Raw genomic sequence first — 16,438 nt, forward strand, 5'->3', positions numbered from 1 at the left:
GCTTCGCTAGACTGCCATCTAGAGGCATGAAGAAATTAGAATCCAAAACACCAAACAAGAGAGAATGCTGTTATGTAGGCCTACAGAGTAGCCTATGGTTATAGATGCTAAACTCACTCAGTACAAAGAAGTGATAAAGATCATACAGCAGCATATTGCAACGCGTTTTAAACTAACCCAAGCTGAATCTCAATAGCCTTTCCTCGACTCCTTCTCCAAACCTTCACTCACTTCCTACTCAGTCAGATAGAAGTGAAAAGAGGATCCAAGGAGAGGAAACAAGTATAAGAGGAAACATGCTTGTTAACAATGAGTCATGTCTGAAAAATGCATTTAAATTCAATGCCAAAAGAACACATTAGAACACATTTATTTACTTATTTTTTAGAGAAGAAAACAATTGAGATGGAAAAGCGTATCCAGTGTAAACCTAAATGACAAAATCCAGATAATGTAGAAGATAAATGGACCTATACATTTTTAAGTAAGAGTATCTTTGAAAGAAAAAGAAAATAAAAGCTAGACAGTCAGAGAATTTAAAATAAAAATACTCCCGAATGCAGATTTTATCATGAATTGGGCCCCCACAGATTTTGTTATGTTTGAGTCACTCAGAATGCAAAATGTGTAGAATTGCAGGGAATTAGCTTTAAACAGCTACAATGTTAGTCATAAGATTCCGATCTTACGCTCGCCGTAATTAGGTTGTCATTATGGGGTGTTATGTGTAGATTGATGAGGAAAATGTTCTATTTAATCATTTTTAGAATAAAACATAACAAAATCTGAAAAAAGTCAAGGGGTCGGAAATACGTTCGTACTGTACTGTACTGTACTGTACACACACACACACACACACACGGCAAGTGTCTACACTGACATTATCAACCTCTCCCTGACCAAGTCTGTAATACCTACATGTTTCAAGCAGACCACCATTGTCCCTGTGCCCAAGAAAGCAAAGGCAACCTGCCTAAATTATTACCAACCCATAGGAGTGTGGTGCAGGGACAACAACCTCTCCCTCAACATGATCAAGACAAAGGAGATGATTGTGGACTTCAGGAAAAGGAGGGTCGAACATGCCCCAATTCACATCAACGGGGCTGTTGTGGAGCGGGTCGACAGTTTCAAGTTACTATGGTCCAAACACACCACGAAAGTCGTGAAGAGGGCACGACAACGCCTTTCCCCCTTCAGGAGACTGAAAAGATTTGGTATGGGTCCCCAGATTAGAGGTCGACCAATTAATCGGAATGAGCGATTAATTAGGGCCAATTTCAAGAATCGGTAATGGGCAATTTTGGATGCCGATTATGGCTGATTATATTGCAATCCACGAGGAGACTGCGTGGCAGGCTGACCACCTGTTACGCGATTGCAGACAGCAAGGAGCCATGGTAAGTTGCTAGTTAGCATTAAACTTATCTTATAAAAAAACAATCAATCTTAACTAATTCAATAGTTAACTACACATGGTTGATGATATTACTAGTTGAACTAGCTTGTCCCGCGTTGCATATAATCAATGCGGTGCCTGACATTGTGTCACTTCTCTTTCTTTCAGAGTAAGCAGAGTCAGGGTATATGCAGCAGTTTGGGCCGCCTGGCTCGTTGCGAACGGTGTGAAGACCATTTCTTCCTAACAAAGACCGTAATTAATTTGCCAGAATTTACATAATTATGACATAACATTGAAGGTTGTGCAATGTAACTGCAATATTTAGACTTAGGGTTGCCACCCGTTCGATAAAATATGGAACGGTTCCGTATTTTACTGAAAGAATAAACGTTATGTTTTCGAAATGATAGTTTCCGGATCTGACCATATTAATGGCCTAACGCTTATATTTCTCTATGTTTATAATATTATAATTAAGTAAATTATTTGATATTTGATAGAGCAGCCTGACTGAGCGGAGGTAGGCAGCAGCATGCTCGTAGGCATTCATTCAAACAGCACTTTCCTCCGTTTGCCAGCAGCTTTTCGCAAAACTTGAAGCAAAGCGCTGTTTATGACTTAATGCCTATCAACTCCCGAGATTAGGCTGGCAATAGTATAGTGCCTATAAGCACATCCAATAGTGAAAGGTCTATGAAATACAAAAGGTATAGAGAGAAAAAGTCCTGTAATAACCACAACCTAAAACTTCTTAATTGGGAATATTGAAGACTCATGTTAATAGGAACGACCAGCTTTCATATGTTCTCCTGTTCTGAGCAAGGAACTGAAACGTTAGCTTTTTTACATGGCACGGCACATTTCACTTTTACTTTCTTCTCCAGCACTATGTTTTTGCATTATTTAAACCAAATTGAACATGTTTCATTATTTATTTGAGACTAAATTGATTTTATTGATATATTATATTAAGTTAAAATAAAAGTCCTCATTGTTCATTCAGTATTGTTGTAATTGTCATTATTACAAATATATATAAAAATTGGCCTATTAATCAATATCGGCTTTTTTCTGGTCCTCCAATAATCGGTATCGGCGTTGAAAAATCATAATCAGTCGACCTCTACCCCAAATCCTCAAAAAGTTCTACAGCTGCAACATCGAGAGCATCCTGACTGGTTGCATCACTGCCTGATACGGCAATTACTCGGCCTCCGACCAGAGGGTAGTGCGTACGGACCAGTACATCACTGGGGCTAAGCTGCCTGCCATCCAGGACCTCTACACCAGGCGGTGTCAGAGGGAGGCCCTAAAAATTGTCAAAGACCCCAGCCACTCCAGTCATACACTGTTCTCTCTACTACCGCATGGCAAGCGGTACCGGAGTGCCAAGTCTAGGACACATCAGGAAATCAGATTTAACCATTTAAATTAGTGATGTACTGCAATGACATTTTTGGCCGATACCCGATATATTCCTTGCCAAAACTAACGATACCGATATTGAACAGCCTTTTAAGCATTCAAATACAGTTAAATAGTTAACATACACACACACACACACACACACACACACACACACACACACACAGACGCAGTGGTCTAAGGCACTGCATCTCAGCGCAAGAGGTGTAACAAAGTCCCTGGTTTGAATCCAGGCTGTATCACATCCGGCCGTGATTGGGAGTCCCATAGGGCGGCGCACAATTGGCCCAGTGTCGTCCGGGTTTGCCCGCCATTGTAAATATGAATTTGTTCTCTAGTGACTTACCTAGTTAAATAAAGGTTACACACACACCACACTGACCAAAAAGTAATTTTGTTGGCATTTACATATGTCCCCATTACCAGTAAAACTTCATCAAAACCTATTTCTTTCACTTACTTGCTGTGCTGTTTCGTTGTTCATTTGTCATTTCATTCTCAACCAGGATTTCAACCAGGATACATTGCCTTGCAAACGCATTCATCCCCCTTGGCTTTTTTACTATTAGTTGCATTACAACCTGTACCTTAAATTGATTTTTATTTGGATTTCATGTGATGGACATACACAAAATAGTCAAAATTGGTGACATGAAATGCAAAAAAAAAAATTGTTTACAAAAATTCTAAAAAATACAAAACTGAAAAGTGGTGTGTGCGTGCATATGTACAGTTGAAGTCGGAGGTTTACATACACTTAGGTTGGAGTCAATAAAACTTGTTTTTCAATCACTCCACAAAATTCGTGTTAACAAACTATAGTTTTGGCAAGTCGGTTAGGACATCTACTTTCTGCATGACACAAGTAATTTTTCCAACAATTGTTTACAGACAGGTTATTTCTCTTATAATTCCCTGTATCACAATTCCAGTGGGTCAGAAGTTTCCATACAATAAGTTGACTGTGCCTTTAAACAGCTTGGAAAATTCCAGAAAATGATGTCATGGCTTTAGAAGCTACTGATAGGCTAATTGACATCATTTGAGTCAATTGGAGGTGTACCCGTGGACGTATTTTAAGGCCTACCTTCAAACTCAGTGCCTCTTTGCTTGACATCATGGGAAAATCAAAAGAAATCAGCCAAGACCTCGGAAAAAAGAATTGTAGACCTCCATAAGTCTGGATCATGCTAGGGAGCAATTTGCAAATGCCTGAAGGTACCACGTTAATCTGTACAAACAATAGTAGGCAGGTATAAACACTATGGAACGCCACAGCCATCATACCGATCAGGAAGGAGACACGTTCTGTCTCCTAGAGATGAACGTACTTTGATGCGAAAAGTGCAAATCAATCCCAGAACAACAGCAAAGGACGTTGTGAAGATGCTGGAGGAAACAGGCACAAAAGTATCTATAGCCACAGTAAAACGAGTCCTATATCGACATAACCTGAAAGTCCGCTCAGCAAGGAAGAAGCCACTGCTCCAAAACCGTCATAAAAAAGCCAGACTACGGTTTGCAACTGCACATGGGGACAAAAATGGTACTTCTTGGAGAAATGTCCGCTGGTCTGATGAAACAAAAATAGACCTGTTTGGCCATAATGACCATCGTTATGTTTGGAGGAAAAAGGGGAAGGCTTGCAAGCCGAAGAACACCATCCCAACCATGAAGCACGGGGGTGGCAGCATCATGTTGTGGGGGTGCTTTGCTGCAGGAGGAACTGGTGCACTTCACAAAATAGATGGCATCATGAGGGAGGAAAATTATGTGGATATATTGAAGCAACATCTCAAGACATCAGTCAGGAAGTTAAAGCTTGGTCGCAAATGGGTCTTCCAAATGGACAATGACCCCAAGCATACTTCCAAAGTTGTGGCAACATGGCTTAAGGATAACAAAGTAAAGGTATTGGAGCTGCCATCACAAAGCCCTGACCTCAATCCTGTAGAAAATGTGTTGGGAGAACTGAAAAAATTTGTGCGAGCAAGGAGGCCTACAAACCTGACTCAGTTACACCAGCTCTATCAGGAGAAATGGGCCAAAATTCACCCAACTTATTGTGGGAAGCTTGTGGAAGGCTACACAAAACGTTTGACCCAAGTTAAACAATTTAAAGGAAATGCTACCAAATACTAATTGAGTGTATGTAAACCTCTGACCCACTGGGAATGTGATGAAAGAAATTAAAGCTGAAATAAATCATTCTCGCTACTATAATTCTGACATTTCACATTCTTAAAATAAAATGGTGATCCTAACTGACCTAAGACAGGGAATTGTTACTGGGATTAAATGTCAGGAATTGTGAAAAACTGAGTTAAAATGCATTAGGCTAAGGTGTATGTAAATTTCCGACTTCTACTTTATTCACCCCTTTTGCTATGAAGCACCTAAATAAGATTTGACATAATTAGTTGTATGAACTCCACCTGTGTGCAATCTAAGTGTGACATGATCTGTCAAATGATCTCAGTATATACACCTGTTCTGAAAGGCCCCAGAGTCTGCAACACCACTAAGCAAGGGGCACCACCAGAAGTATAAAAGTACAGATCAGAGTTGGGTTATAAAAAAATACCAGAAACTTTGAACATGCCACGGAGCACCATTAAATCCGTTATTAAAAAAATGAAAGAATATGGCACCACAGCAAACCTGCCAAGAGAGGGCTGCCCACCAAAACTCACAGACCAGGCAAGGTGGGCATTAATCAGAGAGGCAACAAAGACACCAAAGTAACCCTGAAGGAGCTGCAAAGCTCCACAGCAGAGATTGGAATATCTGTCCATAGGACCACTTTAAGCCGTAAAAAAGTAAAAAATAAGCAAACACGTTTGGTGTTCGCCAAAAGGCATGTGGGAGACTCCCCAAACATATGGAAGAAGGTACTCTGGTCAGACAAGTCTAAAATGTAGCTTTTTGGCCATCAAGGAAAATGCTATCTCTGGTGCAAACCCAACACCTCTCATCACCCCGAGAACACCATTCCAAGAGTGAAGCATGGTGGTGGTAGCATCATGCTGTGGGGAAGTTTTTCATTGGCAGGGACTGGGAAACTGTTCAGAATTGGAAAAATAATTGATGGCGCTAAATACAGGGGCATTATTGAGGGAAACCCGTTTCAGTCTTCCAGGGATTTGAGACTGGGAAGGAGGTTCACCTTCCAGCAGGACAACAAACCTAAGCATACTGCTAAAGCAACACTTGAGTGGTTTAAGGAAAAATATTTAAATGTATTAGAATGGCCTAGTCAAAGCCAGATCTCAATCCAATTGTGAATCTGTGTTATGACTAAAAGATTGCTGTACACCAGCGGAACCCATCCAACTTGAAGGAACTGGAGCAGTATTGCCTTGAAGAATGGGCAAAAATCCCAGTGGCTAGATGTGCCAAGCTTATAGAGACATACCCCAAGAGGCTTGCAGTAAAAGGTGGCTCTACAAAGTATTGACTTTGGGGGGGAGGTGAATAGTTATGCGCGCTCAAGTTCAGTTAGTGTGTCTTATTTCTTGCTTGTTTTACAATAAAAAATATTTTGCATCTTCAAAGTGGTAGGCATGTTTTGTAAATCAAATGAAACAAACCCCCCAAAAATCTATTTTAATTCCAGGTTGTGAGGCAACAAAATAGGAAAAATGCCAAGGGGGTGAATACTTTCGCAAGCCACTGTACATGTCAAGCAGTGAAGTTTAAGCTCTGTCTGTCCGTGACCTCTCTTCCTTAGTGCGCACTGTCACTGCGTCCATTTCCATCTTGTCCAACTGTGTATGTAACATTTCACGTAAACCCGGTTTGTCTGCATCGAAATAGCGGTCCTTGTACTTAGCATCGAGCATGGTGGCGACACAGTAAAGAGGCTCAGAAAATCCCACCGAATCGCTTGTTTTTAGCCTGTGTCAGCAGTTTTGTTGAGCAAAGTTACCGGAGTTACACAGTAATAACGTCACTGCTATTAGCTTCACGACACACTATCGAACGCCGTTTGGGTCTTTGATTGTCAAAAAATAAATACCAAATAACACAATTTGACACGTCAAATAACACAGTTCTATTATAGAATGTTATGTGTTCTGAATTTGCATGTGCAAGCCAAGCGCCACCACTACTATCAGTAGCACTGTCAAAGCTGTACAAAAAAGTCTGCAAACAAGCAAACACCGGCCACGAACGACGAGTTTACAATACCGAGTTGGTAATAAAGCATTATTTGTTCGACCGCAACTTCTGGGGTAGCTAGCTAGCTTCAGCTTGCTAGCACCAATACAACCAGCATGAAAACAATGACCAGTAGAAACTGCAGTAATTTTCACTATTTTTTAGCAATGATTTAGCAATCCTAGTGAGTAAGTATTAGCTATACTTGTTGTTTGCCTATTGAAATTGAACTTCAGTTCATGAAAATAAAAAGCAGCCAGCTACTTAACCCTGTTGCCCAAAGCTAACGTTATAAGCAGCCAGCTTGCTTGATCTGGCTAGTGAGGCTCAACCGGACCGGGTTATGTGTTGTGAAAATAGCCACAATAAGGATTAAGCACAATAGTGGAATTTGTGGTTTGCCTTCAAAATAAAAGTGATAGTTACAATTGGTGGAATCATGCCATATTTAGACTAGATAATGTTAAACAAGGTTGGAATGTCAGTCTACTCAATACCCAATATATTTTTTTGCCAATATGCTCCTCAGAGTTATCAGACTCCAAAACATCCACGCGGTATTGTTTTTCCATAGGTTGACAATAAGTGTGGCTCAATTCACGCAGTGCTAGCTGCGCCACCAGAGTCTCTGGGTTCACACCCAGGCTCTGTCGCAGCCGGCCGCAACCGGGAGGTCCGTGGGGCGACGCACAATTGGCATAGCGTCGTCCGGGTTAGGGGTTAGGGAGGGATTGGCCGGTAGGGATATCCTTGTCTCAGTATGTAAAAAAAATAATAAAATGTATGCACTCTACTGTAAGTCGCTCTGGATAAGAGCGTCTGCTAAATGACTAAAATGTAAATGTAAATGTTTCAGAGTCCCGTAATTAAAGCTACGGCACTAATGTCCACTGGGTGCCACTGAGTAAACCCATGTCATTGAGCCACAATCCATAGGTAAGGCTGTATAGTGAAACAAGTATGCCCCCAATGCAATTCTAAAGTATTATACATCCAGTGTGATTACAACAGATTTTTGTGAAATTAACAAACTATTGTCTTTATTTGATTTTATATAACATTCCAACTTTGTTTAGCATGATCGCCAGCAGCATACCACCCTGCATCCCACTGCTGGCTTGCTTCTGAAGCTAAGCAGTGTTGGTCCTGGTCAGTCCCTGGATGGGAGACTAGATGCTGCTGGAAGTGGTGTTGGGGGGACAGTAGGAGGCACTCTTTCCTCTGGTCTAAAAAATTATCCCAATGCCCCAGGGCAGTGATTGGGGGCACTGCCCTGTGTAGGGTGCCGTCTTTCGGATGGGACGTTAAACGGGTGTCCTGACTCTCTGAGGTCATTAAAGATCCCATGGCACTTATCATAAGAGTAGGGGTGTTAACCCCGGTGTCCTGGCTAAATTCCCAATCTGGCCATCAAACCATCATGGTCACCTAATAATCCCCAGTTTACAATTGGCTCTTTCATCCCCCTCCTCTCCCCTGTAACTATTCCCCAGGTTGTTGCTGCAAATGAGAATGTGTTCTCAGTCAACTTACCTGGTAAAATAAAGAATAAATAAAAATAGATATTCAATTATGGCATAATTCTACTGTCAATGACATACTTTTATTTTGAAGGCTAACCGCAAAGTCCACTATTGTGGCTAATCCTTATTGTGGCTAGCTTCACAGATGGGTCCGACCATTAATCAAATAAGAAATGTCTTATAAATTAGGGTTATTTTATATTACACCTAGCTGTATAGTTAGCTAGCTAACAGCTGTCGTTATGCTATGTTTTTGGGAAGAACATTGTTTGCATCCATGAGCTAGCTAGCTTTTTTTATGACCAGCACCGTAGGTGCACGAGACAACTTTTCCAGCATCATAGCATACGTATCGATGATTCATTGTGACATATGAAATACAAGTGATAGTGTAATCAATGTGTAATAACGTAAAAATTGTATGAACGCGTTAAATGATTATGTGAAGTGCAGTTATATTCAGGTCCTGATTGGTCAACAAGCTTATTTGACACGTCAAATAACACACAAAGACCCAAATGGCATCCCATAGAAATCCTGGTTGAGAATGAAATGACTGAACAAATGAACAACGAACCAGCACAGCAATTAAGTGAAAGAAATAGGTTTTGATTATGTTTTACTGGTAATGGGGACATAGTCAATGCCAACAAAGTCTGCTGTGTGGATCGAGCAGTCAACAAGTTGAGCAGTCATTTGAAAGAGTAAGAAATATATTTTGATTTGTTTAACACTTTTTTGGTACCTACATGATTCCATATATGGTATTTCATATTTTTAATGTCTTCACTATTATTCTACAATGTAGGAAAAAAGTACAAATAAAGAAAAAGACTTGAATGAGTAGGTGCCCAAATTTTACAGGTACAAAATTTTATTACATTTTGCATAAGAGCGATATCTTATGGGTTCCCCATCCGTATGTAAGGCTTGCTTTGTATGTAAGGCTCCGTATGTACGTTTATTTTATATATTATATACTTCTGGTACATTCTTTCACCCTATCTCCACTGGGATTATCTGACTCTGACCATATTTACGGGGTCTGAGTTACTGGCTTACTTGTGCTCTTCCATGCAGTCCCTAGGAGGGGTGCGTCACTTGAGTGGGTTGAGTCACTGACATGATCTTCCTGTCCGGCTTTGCACCCCCTCAGGCTCATGCAGCGGAGGAGTTCTTTGTGGGCTACACTCAGCCTTGTCTCAGGGTAGTAAGTTGGTGGTCTGTTGATATCCCTGTAGTGGTGTGGGTGCTATCCCTTGGCAAAGTGGGTAGAGTTATAACCTGCCTGGTTGGGTATCATTGGACGGGGCAACAGTGTCCCCTGACCCTGTCTCAGCCGCCAGTATCTATGCTGCAATAGTATATGTGTCCAGGAGGCTAGGATCAGTCTTAAATCTGGTGTCCCGTGTGAATTTAAGTAATTATCTCTCTCCCTTCAAAAGGACCTGAGCCCTAGAACCATGCCTCAGGACTACCTGGCCTGATGACTCATTGCTGTCCAACTGGTCATGCTGCTGCTCCAGTTTCAACTGTTCTGCATGCAGCTATGGAACCCCTGACGCGCTACCTTGTCCCGGACCTGCTTTTTTTGTCTTTCACTGAAGGCTAGGCTATGAAAAGCCAATTGACATTTACTCCTGAGGTACTGACCTGTTGCACCCTCTACAACCACTGTGATTGTTATTTGACCTTGCTGGTCATCTATGAACATCTTGAAGAACAATCTGGCCATGTGCTCTCTGAGGTTTTAGGCTGTGTTTCTGTATACGCACTTTGTGACATCTGCTGATGTAAAAAGGGCTTTATAAATACATTTGATTTTATTTGATCAGTGGGTGATATTTGTATGTTTTCATTGGAGGAGTGTGGTTACAGAGATGTGCTCTCGAAACAGATTAGAATATCAAGAACAATTGGAGTTTGTTTTGTTGGTTGTGTAGGCCTGTGTAAACTAAAAGACGTATCAGAAAAGTCCGAATTTCTGATTCAAATCGCATTGCTGGGAGTATCATCACGAGCAAGAGTCCCGTCATAGTTAGACAGGTGAAACATAGCTAGCTTCCCTGCAAGATGGATATGACTAACGTTAGCCCTCGTCGTAGCTATAAAATCAAAACAATGATTTGGCATATCTGACCACCCCCACTAGCCTCAACTCTCGAGGAACATTCTGCAGCTGAAAAGCTTCATACCGTTGGGCTCTTACTATAATAAAAGTAGAGCTAACGTTAACTAACTACAGTACATACTTAAAGGATATGTTTGCTATTCTGCAAAGCTGTCAGAGACATAGTTAGCTACAGTAGCTAACGTTAGCTAGCTACCTAGACTAGAGAGACCTTGCTAGCTAGTTACCGTACGTTGGTTATTCAAAAAAAAAAAAAATGTTGGATGCCCTCAGTATCTTGGTAGAGACTAAAGCGCTAAATTTGCTTGCTACGTTTCTTTCATGTAACGTTAGCTAGGTGAATTGTCAACACAGACATGGAGGAAGAAACGTGTCTATCAACTAGCAAGCTAGCTAAAGTTAGCAACATCCTTGTAAAGATAGCTAACACGACTTAAGGGGAAGGCTTTCATTTGCGAATGACACACTTTTGCAGATTGCAGTCACAAATTAAGACTCACCTAAGAAATGATATCTTGATAGAAACACTGTAACTTGACTAATCTCGTGTCAGCTGTTCGCAGCTACAAACGCACACGCTGTCGCTTGGAAGGGCGCGATCCACAGCAAGCACGGCGCGTTTTGATGACGTAACATATTAGCTTAATTTGTTATTTTAGATCGTGCACATAAATACATGTCTGTGCCACCACCAGCTTCACTAAAATACAAAACTTTTGATCTCAAATCCTAAATGATGAATTGTAGAGACATTTTAAATGTTAACTTCATTGTCCAAATCGTGCAGTCATGGTCCAAATACAGTGCCTTCGGAAAGTATTCAGACTCCTTAACTTTTTCCACATTTTGTTACGTTATTCTAAAATGGATTAAATATAATTTCCCCCTTACCAATCTACACAAAATACCCCATAATGACAAAGTGACACAACGGTTTGGGTCTCAGGCACCATGAGACCCAAACCGTTGATGGCAGCAGCGCAAGCCCCCAACAACAGACATTAGACAGGCTCTTCAGCACAACAACAGGCTCTTCACAGGAAAGAAGTGCGATAAGGGACGGAGTGAGAAAATCCCAGCGCTGATTACATAAATTATTGCTGTTGATATGCAGCCATGCCATGTCGAAAAACCGTGCAGGCTCGGATGGAGAAATTGTGCGATGATTGCTCTGCAAGTACAAAGCACAAGCTCTCAAACACCACATACACGGCGTTAACATATTACTGGACGTCCATGAACACGCAGTCATACATCACTGGAACGAGCCATCACATTGATGAGAAGTGGGACATGAAGTCCCATGGACTGACCACCGGGAACATGGAGGAGAGAGACACAGCAGTAAGGTGAGCGCTGTCTGATTGCAATGAAGGAGATAAAGAGACCCTATTAAATTACTAGAGGGTCTATGTCATAAACACCTCAAAGTTCCAAATGGGGTGAAAATGTCAGCCATATTTGTGAGGGAGAAATCTTAACCAGTCTAATTAAACTTATGCACGAAATAAAAGTATGGCATGTGATATATCATAAATTGTGAAATATAAATGTCAACCTAAAACATTGTCATATAACTAATACAGTTTATATGGGTTTATACCAATTTCCTGTATAGTTCATGTGATATGTGCAAATAATTTCATAAAAACATGAAACTTGTACAGTTAGGGGCCCTGACTATCAAAACATAGGTGTAGACGTCACATTTTCTGTGTTATCATGGTTGGTTCTTGTAACGACTCCCACCGAAGGAGCCCGGCCTGCTGGGTGTGCGGGATTGTTGTGTGTACAGTCTGTACATTCTTGTGTGTCAGGATACGTGGTCGTTGGTTTATGTTTATTCGTGTTTCTCACTTTGTTTGTGGTGAAGCATTTATTTTAGAGTAGCGGCGTGTTTTCACCCGTGTGGGGAATTAAATTTGGAACGCTACTCTGAACTCTGTCTCCTGCGTTTGACTCCTTTCATCCACGACACCCCGGGCATTACAGAATCCCGCACCCATTATCGGAATGGAGTCAGCACGAGCAGCGGCAAACCCACTCCCATCTATGGAGGAACGGGTGCTACATCACACTACCGTACTCCATCGCATCGGTTCCGCCATGGATCAAATGATGGAGCGAATGGACCGATGGGAGAGGAGTGGTCTCCTCTGCAGTCTATCCAGTCTCCTCTGCAGTCTATCCAGCTCAGGATTCCTCCTCTCCTCTCTCACCATCCTCCTGCTCCAGTGCTCTCCGTCTTGCGCTCCCGAGGGAGTATGATGGCGCGGCAGTGGGATGTCAGGGGTTCTTGTTACAACTAGAACTGTACCTGGCAATCGTGAGACCCACTCCCTCGGGAGCGGAGAGGGTGAGTGTCCTCATATCCTGCCTAACGGGTCGTGCTCTGGAGTGGGCTAACGCTGTCTGGAATGGCCCAGATTCAGCGAAGGAGCACTACCCCGAAATTTCCCGGAGAGCGACTGGTTCATCTCAGGCAGGAGAAGAGGAGCGCCCAGGATTACGCGTTGGAGTTTCGGACCTTGGCCGTGGGGTCTGGGTGGAACGACAGGGCCCTTATAGATCACTACAGATGTAGTCTCCGGGAGGATGTCCGCAGGGAGCTAGCGTGCCGGGACGAAGCTCTCTCCCTGGATGAGCTTATTGATATGTCCATCCGGCTGGACAATCTGCTGGCTTCCCGCGGCCGTTCGGAGAGGGTCCTGTGCGTTCCACCACCCAGCACCCCTGCACCCATTCCCATGGAGTTGGGAGGAGCCGTGCCGAGGGGTACCGGAGGAGGAGGCTCCCCCTGCACCAGCTGTGGTCAGAGAGGACACACGGCCGATCGGTGCTGGGGGGGTCCATCTGGGGGTCGGGATGGCAGGCGGAACATTTCTCGGTCACCTCAGGTGAGTAAGCACCAGACTCACCCAGAATCCCCTGTTTGTCATATGTTTGTCTTAATTTTTTTCTTAAGTTTTTTCCCTCTTCCCAGCATAAGGCACTAGTCGATTCAGGTGCAGCTGGGAACTTTATGTATCGCGGACTCGCCATCAAGATAGGTGTTCCGCTTGTGCCGATAGATTCTCCTTTTCCCGTGCACTCCCTAGATAGCCGGCCATTAGGGTCAGGTTTGGTCCGGGAGGCCACGGTTCCACTGGACATGGTGACGCAGGGGGATCATAAGGAACGTATAAGTTTTTTCATTATCGATTCGCCTGCGTTTCCAGTGGTACTGGGGATTCCCTGGCTGGCTAATCACAATCCTACTATTTCGTGGAAACAGGGGGTTCTCCAGGGGTGGTCAGAGGAGTGTTCTGGAAGGTGTCTGGGAGTTTCCATCGGTGCCACGTCGGTGGAGAGTCCAGACCAGGTGTCCACGGTTCGCATTCCCCCCGAGTATGCCGATTTGGCAATCACTTTTAGTAAAAAGAAAGCGACTAAATTACCACCTTATCGACCGGGTAGGGATTGTGCGATAGATCTCCAGGTAAACGCTGCGCTTCCCAAGAGTCACGTGTACCCTTTGTCCCAAGAGGAAATGGTGGCTATGGAGACATATGTCACTGAGTCTCTGGGACAGGGGTACATTCGGTCCTCCATCTCACCCGTCTCCTCGAGTTTCCTTTTTGTGAAGAAAAAGGAGGGAGGTTTGCGTCCGTGTATTGATTACAGAGGTCTATATGCCGTCACAGTGGGGTTTAGTTACCCACTACCTCTAATTGCTACGGCAATGGAATCATTTCACAGAGCGCAGTTCTTCACAAAACTGGATCTCAGGAGCGGGTACAGTCTGGTGCGTATTCGGAAGGGAGACGAGTGGAAAACCGCATTTAGTACCACATCGGGCCATTATGAGTACTGCGTCATGCCATATGGGTGAAAGAATGCTCCCGCCGTTTTCCAATCCTTTGTAGAGGATATTCTCAGGGACCTGCACGGGCAGGGAGTGGTTGTTTATATCGATGACATTCTGATCTACTCAGCCACTCACACCGCGCATGTGTCTCTAGTACGCAAAGTGCTTGGTAGACTGCTGGAGCATGACCTATATATCAAGGCTGAGAAGTGTGTGTTCTCCAAACAAGCCGTCTCCTTTCTGGGTTATCGCATTTCCACCTCAGGGGTGGTGATGGAGGATGAACGCATTAAGGCCGTGCGTAATTGGCCGACTCCGACCACGGTAAAAGAGGTGCAGCGGTTTTGGGGTTTTGCCAACTACTACCAGAGGTTTATCGGGGTTTTGGTCAGGTAGCAGCTCCCATTACCTCACTGCTGAAGGGGGGTCCGGTGTGTTTGCAGTGGTCAGCAAAAGCGGACGGAGCTTTCAACAGGTTGAAGGGCTGTTCACGGATGCGCCCGTGTTGGCGCATCCGGATCCCTCTCTAGCATTCATAGTGGAGGTGGACACGTCCGAGGCTGGGGTAGGTGCCGTGCTATCACAGCGCTTGGGTACGCCACCAAAACTCCACCCCTGCGCTTTTTTCTCTAAGAAGCTCAGCCCAGCGGAGCGTAACTATGATGTGGGGGACCGGGAGTTGTTAGCGGTGGTCAGTGCTCTGAAGGTGTGGAGACACTGGCTTAAAGGGGGCTAAGCACCCTTTTCTCATCTGCACCGACCACCAGAATCTGAAGTATATTCAGGCAGCTAGGAGACTGAACCCACGTCAGGCAAGGTGGGCCATGTTCTTCACCCGATTCCAGTTTACTTTATCATACAGACCGGGCTCCCAAAACATAAAGGCGGATGCACTGTCCCGTTGTTTTGACACGGAGGATCGGCCCACCGAACCTACCCACATCCTTCCCGCCTCAAGGCTTAAAGCACCAGTGGTGTGGGAAGTGGACTCGGACATCGAGCGGGCATTAAGGGCGGAACCCGCTCCTCCTCAGTGTCCGGCGGGGCGGAAGTACGTGCCGCTTGGTGGTCGGGACAAATTGATTCGGTGGGCTCACGTCCTACCCTCCTCGGGTCACCCTGGGGTGAAGAGGATAGTGGGGAGCCTTCGGGGGAGGTATTGGTGACCTACTTTGGCTAAGGACGTTGGGTTTTATGTCTCCTCCTGTTCGGTATGCGCTCAGAGTAAGGCTCCTAGGCACCTTCCTAGAGGGAAGTTACAACCCCTCCCCGTTCCACAACGGCCTTGGTCACATCTATCCGTATATTTCCTGACCGACCTTCCTCCGTCTCAAGGGAATACTACGGTGCTGGTGATTGTGGATCGGTTTTCTAAGCCCTGCCGGAAGCTGGGTCCGCAGTGTGTAGGGCCCTTCAAAGTCCTGAGGAGAATATTTTATTTATTTTTTATTTTACCGTTATTTTACCAGGTAAGTTGACTGAGAACACGTTCTCATTTGCAGCAACGACCTGGGGAATAGTTACAGGGGAGAGGAGGGGGATGAATGAGCCAATTGTAAACTGGGGATTATTAGGTGACCATGATGGTTTGAGGGCCAGATTGGGAATTTAGCCAGGACACCGGGGTTAACACCCCTACTCTTACGATAAGTGCCATGGGATCTTTAATGACCTCAGAGAGTCAGGACACCCGTTTAACGTCCCATCCGAAAGACGGCACCCTACACACAGGGCAGTGTCCCCAATCACTGCCCTGGGGCATTGGGATATTTTATTAGACCAGAGGAAAGAGTGCCTCCTACTGGCCCTCCAATACCACTTCCAGAAGCATCTGGTCTCCCATCCAGGGACTGACCAGGACCAACCCTGCTTAGCTTCAGAAGCATAAACGAGGTGTGTTATCGATTACAACTCCCTTCCTATTATCGTATTAACCCCTCGTTTCATGT

General features: G+C 44.1%; 1 protein-coding gene across 1 annotated transcript in view; it reads right to left on the reverse strand.

Annotated features, from left to right (window-relative positions):
- Nucleotides 1-11,238, reverse strand: part of ipo11 (importin 11) — a 229,252-nt gene extending 218,014 nt beyond the window's left edge. The window contains exon 1 of the mRNA XM_055920298.1: nt 11,143-11,238. The gene's annotated coding sequence lies outside the window, so the exon portion shown is untranslated. The remainder of the gene's footprint in view (nt 1-11,142) is intronic.
- Nucleotides 11,239-16,438: the final 5,200 nt, after the last annotated feature.

Source organism: Salvelinus fontinalis, chromosome 4 (genome assembly GCF_029448725.1).
Source record: "Salvelinus fontinalis isolate EN_2023a chromosome 4, ASM2944872v1, whole genome shotgun sequence".
Classification (NCBI taxonomy): Eukaryota; Metazoa; Chordata; class Actinopteri; order Salmoniformes; family Salmonidae; genus Salvelinus; species Salvelinus fontinalis.